At 41.5% G+C, this 7,978-nt stretch overlaps 1 long non-coding RNA gene across 1 annotated transcript; it reads right to left on the bottom strand.

Moving 5' to 3' along the window:
- Positions 1 to 5,716: 5,716 nt before the first annotated feature.
- On the bottom strand, positions 5,717 to 7,806 carry LOC123185313 (uncharacterized). The gene is made up of 5 exons (XR_006493325.1): positions 7,621 to 7,806; positions 7,113 to 7,262; positions 6,906 to 6,996; positions 6,431 to 6,593; positions 5,717 to 6,330 (listed from the first exon to the last, which is right to left on the bottom strand). It is a non-coding gene; the product is annotated as an uncharacterized lncRNA (long non-coding RNA).
- Positions 7,807 to 7,978: the final 172 nt, after the last annotated feature.

Genomic DNA, 7,978 nt, shown 5'->3' with positions numbered 1-7,978 from the left:
CCTGCTTCCACGCGCCACCGCCGCCCCCTACTTCCACACGCCACCGCCGGCCCCCTGCTTCCACATGCCACCGCCGGCCCTGCTGCTTCTAGCCGCCACTGTTGGGAGCCACCGTAGCGCCACCAATCGCCACGACCAGCCGTCCCTACCTCTGCCTTGGCGACCTACCCCCACCCCCGCAGCGAGCCGTCGCTTCGTGTCACCGCATCCGGTGGCCACAGTGCGCCGTCCAACTCGGCAGTCCAACTGCTTGCTCCACGGCCGGTCGCTCAAGTAGCTGCGTGCAGGCTAACATCTCCACAGGCTACAAGTTCTTCTTTCACAACTTGTTGCTGCTGTTGCACCTTCTCCTTCGACCAGGCTAAGTAAATTGTTCAGGTACCTTGTGTGTATATTATGCACCTTAGTGTTCAGTAGAAATTTCATCGTGTTGGTGAGCTCATATACTACTATTCAATCAGTTCGAAAACGTAAATTTGGGAAGTTCAAAAAAAACAAAACATTCAAGGGGAGTTTGTTGGGAATAACAAGTCGAAGTTCAGGTGTCAAATGTGAAAAAAGAATTTCTTCTAATCTAGCATGCTCCCTCCAACTTATTTTCATTTCTACTGTAGCTTGCTATAAAGATGAAACTATATAAGTACACTATGCAAAATCTCAGTGGTTCAAATGTGAAGATAGAATTCTTCTAATCTAGTTCCCGCAGTGCATTTTGTGTGTGTGTAGAATTTCATCTAATCTAGTTCGAATTTCATCTAACGTCCGGTGACGCACCACGCCCTCACCTCCCACCTCCGCGACGGACCATGGATCTGCCTCCACAGGGGCGGCCACCAGTGGGAAGGAGGAGCATCGGCAACAACCACCTACACACCTTCCTGCTCCTCCCCGCCGCGCGACGACCACCTCTGTCGCCTCGGGATCCCAGCTGCATGCATTCAAGAGCAAGATAAAAAGAGAGGTTAATTGTTCGCCCACACTGCCGCTCCTCCCAAGTCCACACTAGTTTTATCACAAAAAGCAGAGGATGTCTATTTTATTTCCTGAAACACAAACTAGGTGTTCTCAGTTCAGTACGTGAGCTATCTCAAGTTCTTGGAAAACATATAAAATAGTATGGTGTTTGTGCAAAAAAATCAGACTATTTTCTAGTTATACAACAGCTCACTATATGGTAGAATTGTAGTTGTTCAGTAAAAAGGTTCACTACCCCAACTGGGGGATTTTCTATCCGTTTTGTCTTTCTTTTCCAACTTAGGAAATGTGAACTAAAGCTGTTGTGGAGCAAATTAAGAATAATTGCCTACTTTTTTGCCACTGCTACCTTGCCACCTACATTAATGCTACTACTACTACTACTTATCGTGTTGCTGAAAGTTGTGTTCTGGACAATTTGTGGGAAAGTGTGGAGGTGCAAGTTGCTCCGCAACTGAGGAAGGCGCACCCTGGTGCTTGCCATGGCTAAAGACGGCCTCCAACCCCGGGGGCCAAAGCAGCCAGCCTTTGTTCGCATGTGCGTCTCCTTCCTGCTTCACCTAGGTATGCGCCACCACCCTCCGCGCTCGATGCTCCCTACTCCCATAACCGTCCTCAGTTCAACCCCATGGCATCGAGATGGTCGAGTTAGTCACAAGCAGCAGTCCGCCGTACCTAGAAACTAGATTTTTATCTGCAAAAATCAGTTCACTGTACCTAGAACAATCAGTTCGATCCATCTCCTGATTCTGAAAATATGAGTTGTGTTTACTGCAAAAACTAATGCTCTATAGTTCACCATGTATATATGTCATCAGTTCAAAAAATAAGTACAGAAAAAGTTCTATTGTATGTGTTCCCAGTTTGGTTTTATACTATATGTCATATTATTACAAAATACAATAAAAGATTTTGCTAATGTGGTTGTAAGCTCTAACCATATGGCAACAAAGAGAGAATGAGTATGAAGTATTGTTGTTTCCGTATTGTCAAGGTCAGTATGTATTCCATTTTCAGTACGTAAACAAACATATAGCATCTTTATAAGAGCAAAATTATAAAATGGAAATCTATAAGTTCAACTACATATTTTACAACAATTAAAAATACAAAAAAGTACATCAGTTCGATGACAGAAAAACATCAGTTCGAAAAGTTTTCGACTCTTGAACTGATAGCTAAAAGATACAATATGTGTATTGTTGATAATCTCAAACATGTTTTACACAACTTTAGAAAATATGTAATATTGTTGTGCTGCTTTGCAATGTCTCCAGCAGTCCTACTTCTCCATGACGACAAGGATGACGTCACCATGCGTGCACGCTGCAACATGTCCCCTGTCACAGCCCCACCACTCGTTGCTGATGCGCTCCAACCCAAGGACCTCCATGATGGAGGTCGCCTCGCGGCCTAGCGACGAGGTAACTCATCTTCCTTGTGCGTCCTTTGCCCACTGTGCGCCCTGCTGCCCTCGACCTCCTTCCTCACAGGCATGCTACCCCAAATTTTATTTTGATTTTCAGTTCAACTTGTGTGTTCTTTTTAGTGCATTATGCTTTAAATGTGCAGAGTCCTGAGGCAAAATCATACATTTTAGTTTGCTTTGCCGCAAGGGCATTGCTGAAACTTAACTTCTGTCTAAACCTATAACCATCCATTTAGATGCTTTCAAAAATAGATGCTAGTTTACTTTGCATAGAGCTTCCAGCTTATGTTTGTGTAGTTTGAACTTAAGCTGGTATCCCTCTCGTACTTCAATTTTTCAGTATTGGTCTAGTCAGTATGGTGAAGATGAAGCTCCTTTTTGAACTTCTCCGGTTAATATACATGCACTTGGTCATCTTTTTTACATGTACTAACATCATCTCATTCGGAGTTGTTCGTGTGCTTGTAACACAAATCAGTTCAAATCTCAAGAGAAGAAAGCTCAAATAAAAAATACAGAAGTTCGAAGCCGAGATGTTTGCATATGTTTTGTTGAATTGAGTTCCTTCCTAAAAAAAGCACTAAATATGTTTGCATATGTTTGCACATCTTTTCAGTACAAACTTTTAAAAAAGTTTCTTTCTGAACTTCTCAAAATTAATATACATGGACTTGATTATCTTTTTAACATGTATTGATATCAGATTCGTTGGATTTTTGTGCGTGTGCTTGTAACACAATCAGTTCAAATCTCGAGAGACCATAAGTTCAAGTTCACTAGTATTTATAAATGTTGGTTGCCGTACTAGCATTTACAAATTTCTTCTAATCTCCATAGGTCGGAGGCTGTACATATTTCTTATTCCTATTGCTATAAGTTCAAGTGATCAAATGCTATAAGCTCGCATGTTATTCTCCAATTAGTTCAAGTGATCATTGTTTTATTTTATTGTCTATATGTCTAAGAGTAGACTTTGTGACCTGAACTTTCTACTTACTGCTTAGAGAAGGTCCCTTTTGTGGCATGAACTTTCTTCTTATTGCTTAGAGAAGGTCCCTTGGAAAAGATGACTACCTTTCCAAGTTGGATTATCCTCAAACAATTTATATTTTGATGTGGAATAGGAAAATAGGTTTGCTTTAGAGTGTGTTTTATAATTAGAACCTTTCAGACTTCATATTCTTTGAGTATGCAAAAAAAGAGGAGAAAAGCTAGCTACCTACATATAGTTTTTATAAAATCCATGGGAAACTAATATTCATGCACCTCTTTGGTGGATGTTTTGATATATTTCCTTCACGAATTGTAGTTGTCGAATGGTGTTACACAATTACTATTCTAGCATCATTGTTTATATTGTATTTTTTTAGCATTCTTGCAACCCTATTAACATACTCTTTTTGTGCAGTGTTTGTCTGTTTTTTATTTATGGACATCTTGGGCTTGCTGGGTGCAGAATCAAAGAAGGCAGTGAGAGGTACTAGTAGAAGAGGAAGAAGTAATGTGGAAAATGAGATAAATGTGAGAAGACCAAGTACAAAAGCGTGAGAGGGATTCAGATTTTTTTTCAGATTCTTGCTGTACACATACCTTTGGTATGTAGATGCACTGTAATGTATCTAGAAAGTATGAATGGTTAATACCTCAATGGTGCACTATGCATCTTTGGCAGTTTTTATGCATTTTTAGTCATTGTGCAGCAATTTAATGGTGCGCTATGTACTGAAGTATGCGTTGTCAAATCCGGGAAATTCATATGTACTTTTACATTGGCTCATCAAGGTTGTGTGCGTACCATATGGAGCAATTTGGCAAAAAGTATTTACATCCATTCAAACTCGAGGATACGACAAGTTCAGAGATTTTTTTACAAAAGTTTGTGGTTGACAATTAGTTTAAATGATCATTTGAAGAAAATAAAAAGAAGTACAAAATATTTATTACAAAAATCATGAAAATTGTTCAAGTCGCAAACACAAAGGAACTACATACCTTCATTGCAAAAAATGTTTGAGTTTGAACGAAACAAAAGGAAAACATCCATCAGTTCAACTAGTGAAACCATGCAAATTCGGAGCTGATGGTGTCGTTAGTTTGGACGAGAAAACAAATCTAAAATTGTAATCCCAAAAAAGGTTCAGTTATATAAGTCCATGTCTCAATGGGAGGCTGTTCAAAACATCCGGAGATATAAGTCCACTGTTTTATTATGCAAGTTAAAAAATGACATCCCATCTGTGAAAACATGCTCAGTACAAACACATACAGAGATCATTTCAACTACTCTGTTTTCGAACAAAAAAAACAGAATGCTCAATACAAACACAAAACTGCGCTCAGTACTAGTACTCTGTTTTGAAAAAAATATCATTTTGAAAAAATATCATTCAGTACAATGATATAAACCATGCAAGTTCGACGACTATGATACCATAAACCATTGGAAAATTATGAGGAAAAGCCATACCAAAAAATGAGAGTAAAGTCTAGTCTGCAAAAGCACGCTCAGTAAAAAATCATACGGACATCAGTTCAAGTATTTTCTTCCGGAACTATTCAAAATTACTCTTTCAAAAATACCTCCTCAGTACAAAAACACAAAGAGATCAGTACGAGTATTCTATTTTTTCCGACAGGAAAAAGCACTTTTATTCTAATTATACGAATTTTATACTTATGGGATATTCAAATAAACCAGTATACACGTGTGGTGTAGTTTATATAGTTTTATAAATGTTGGTTGCAGTACTAGTATTTACATTTTTTTATAATTTCCACAGGTCGAAGGCCGTACACATTTCTTATTTCTATTGCTATAAGTTCAAGTGATCAAATGCTATAAGCTCGCATATTATTCTCCAATTAGTTCAAGTGATATGAACTTGTACATTGGCTCATCAAGGTGGTGTGTGTACCATACAGAAACCTGGAGCAATTTGGCAAAAAATATTTACATCAGTTCAAACTCGAGGATATGACAAGTTCAGAGTTTTTTTTACAAAAGTTCTAAGTTGACAAATAGGGAATGTTCATTCATATGTCTAAAAATTATTGAGCTTACATAAAGAGTGTGCATGACGGTTCGATGTTTGTGCAAGAAAGGAAAAAATGGTTTGTATTAAAAATGTAAGCATCGATCAGTACAAATTTAAAACAAGATCATTGCGAAATAAAAGAATTGACCAGTTCAAATTAAAAAAATTAGTTTGAAGTAAAAACAATGAGCATTCGAAATAAAAAATGATCAGTTCAAAATAAAAGAAATGATCAGTTTGAATTAGATCAGAGAAAATAACCATTTTACTTTCCATGAATAAAATATATATATAAGTTCGAACATAGTATGAGAAACCGTTCAACTACAAACAAACGATTAGTACAAATAAAAGTTTCAGAAATTGCCATGTTTTTTATCACATGTTTAGATCAGAGAAAATAACCATTTTACTTTCCATGAATCACCCTACTTGTTGCCAACAAATTTGCCATGAATACAGTCAGCCCCGTGTAAATGTACAACCAGGTGATTAGCAAGCCCACCATCTCATCTGTGCGCTCCTTATTGATCCGATGGCCCACAAGTTGAGTTTCCAGATTTTCACTGAATCAGCATTTTCGCATGATCCCTGTCCCTCTGCTGGTTTCGAGTCACCCTTTGGAAGATGCATCGGCGCGGCCTCTCCAGGATCTTGCTGCACCTCCGTCCCCTGCCATGCATCAACTTCCTCTTAGCCCTGCACAGGTAAGCAATATAGTACGTGGCATCTGCTTCATATACTGATTGAACCTATATGGCGTCATAGTCTTATTGCCACAACATCCTCATAGCCCTCCACCTGATGGTAGAACAAGCACTACCAGAATCATGGTAACCCTCATATGTGCCTCGACGGAGTGGAGGCCAGGAACAAAGGGTCCATGACATGCTGTCCATGCCGAGGGTGAACTTCACACAAAAATTGCATAACCAAACATCGCTAGCTGGCGACAGGCACACAAGAAAGTGGTCGAGACAAGGAACTGTACCTTTTGTGAAGGAAGCTTGCTCAAACTCAGCCTTCTCGTTGTTAAATCTTTCACTCTATTATAGGCAATTCTCAGCTTCTTGTTTGAGCTTCCCAACTGATTTTGTCTTCTTGACAACCTCTTCCTGAATAAGAAAGCTAACACCTTGGTAAATTCGGACACTCTGTCTACAATATAGGATTAATCAAGTTCAGCTATATCCTGACAAACAATTTATCACACAATCATGGCTATATATGTACTTCTCTTCAGTATATTTTATATCTAATTATGGATGCAAGTATGGGCTGTTGAGCGACGCACCAACCCATCTAGTTAAGTGATATTTGCGTAAAGTGAATGAACTTCTAGTGAAATCTCATTGTTAAAGGAAATGGGTAGCACATCAACCCACTTGCACCTAGACATACATTGACAAGTACTCAGAGAATATCACAGAACTATGAACAGCAGAGGTGAGAGCAAAGGGGCGTACACTCAAACATATATCTTTACAGAAACCTGCAGTTTTTCAACAAGATTTTTTAGTAACGGGGCATCCAACCGAACCACACCACCCTTTTTACCTGCAAACATAAGTAAAATGAACCTCAAGAGGAAATCACTAGCGGACTGCATTTGCACTTCCATTATCTTCAGAAAAAACACAAAATAGAGAACTGCAGCAGACGACGGCATGAACCTCGCTGTGCTTGCAGGAGGCTGTCGGGGGGCTGCTGTCATCTTCTTGTCCCTGGAACTACCGCGACTTCCTTCTCATTGGCCGTGGGCAACTGCCGCCAGAGTCGCAGACTTCTTCTTCATGTCTGGCGGCTGGAGAGACGGAGAATACCTATAGGGGCCGAGTGTCAAATTTGGGCTTTTAAGCTGATGAACGGTCGGTGGCATCAGGTGGACTATGGCCTTGGGGTGAGGAATGGCCAGAACGAATCTCCGCCGGCCACCCGGCCACGGACTCGAAATCGGGAGGCTTCGGGGTCGCGTGCCCGGACAGAACGGAGCTCCGCCGGACACCCGGCCACGGGTTCAGAATCGGGAGGCTTCGGGGTCGCGCTCCCGGCCAGAACAGAGCTCCGCCGGCCACCCGGCCATGGGCTCAAAAGCAGGAAAGGCCGGCCACTCCACTCGCTGGGGAAAGGCGGGGAGGAGGAGGAGAACGAGGGGGAGGAGGGGGAGGGGAGGGAGCGTACAAGCATGAAGTCGTTCGAGTAGCCGAGGATTTGGGCGCGTCGACGTCCTGGTGGACGATGTCGCCACCGGCGTCCGCCCTCGCGAGCGTCGCCGCCGTCACCCGTGCTCGGGCACCCATCGCTGCGCCTAGGGTGGGGCCTGGGTTGCCGGGAAGAAGGCGAGCGGGTGGAGGGATCAGCGCAAGCAACTCCGTCGACGGCTGGAGTTGCCGGCGGAACGGGGAGATCCCTTTTATTTGTACTTCTAATAAAAAACGATCAGTTCGACGAAATGACATCATCAGTACAACCGCTCGAATTCATCAGTTCAAAAAGGGTAACAGAATAATATTCTGTTACGCGTAACAGAATAGCCCAG

Source organism: Triticum aestivum, chromosome 2A (genome assembly GCF_018294505.1).
Source record: "Triticum aestivum cultivar Chinese Spring chromosome 2A, IWGSC CS RefSeq v2.1, whole genome shotgun sequence".
Lineage (NCBI taxonomy): Eukaryota > Viridiplantae > Streptophyta > Magnoliopsida > Poales > Poaceae > Triticum > Triticum aestivum.
The sequence above is the reverse complement of the archived record's forward strand: the minus strand, read 5'-3'. Positions and strand labels throughout refer to the sequence as shown.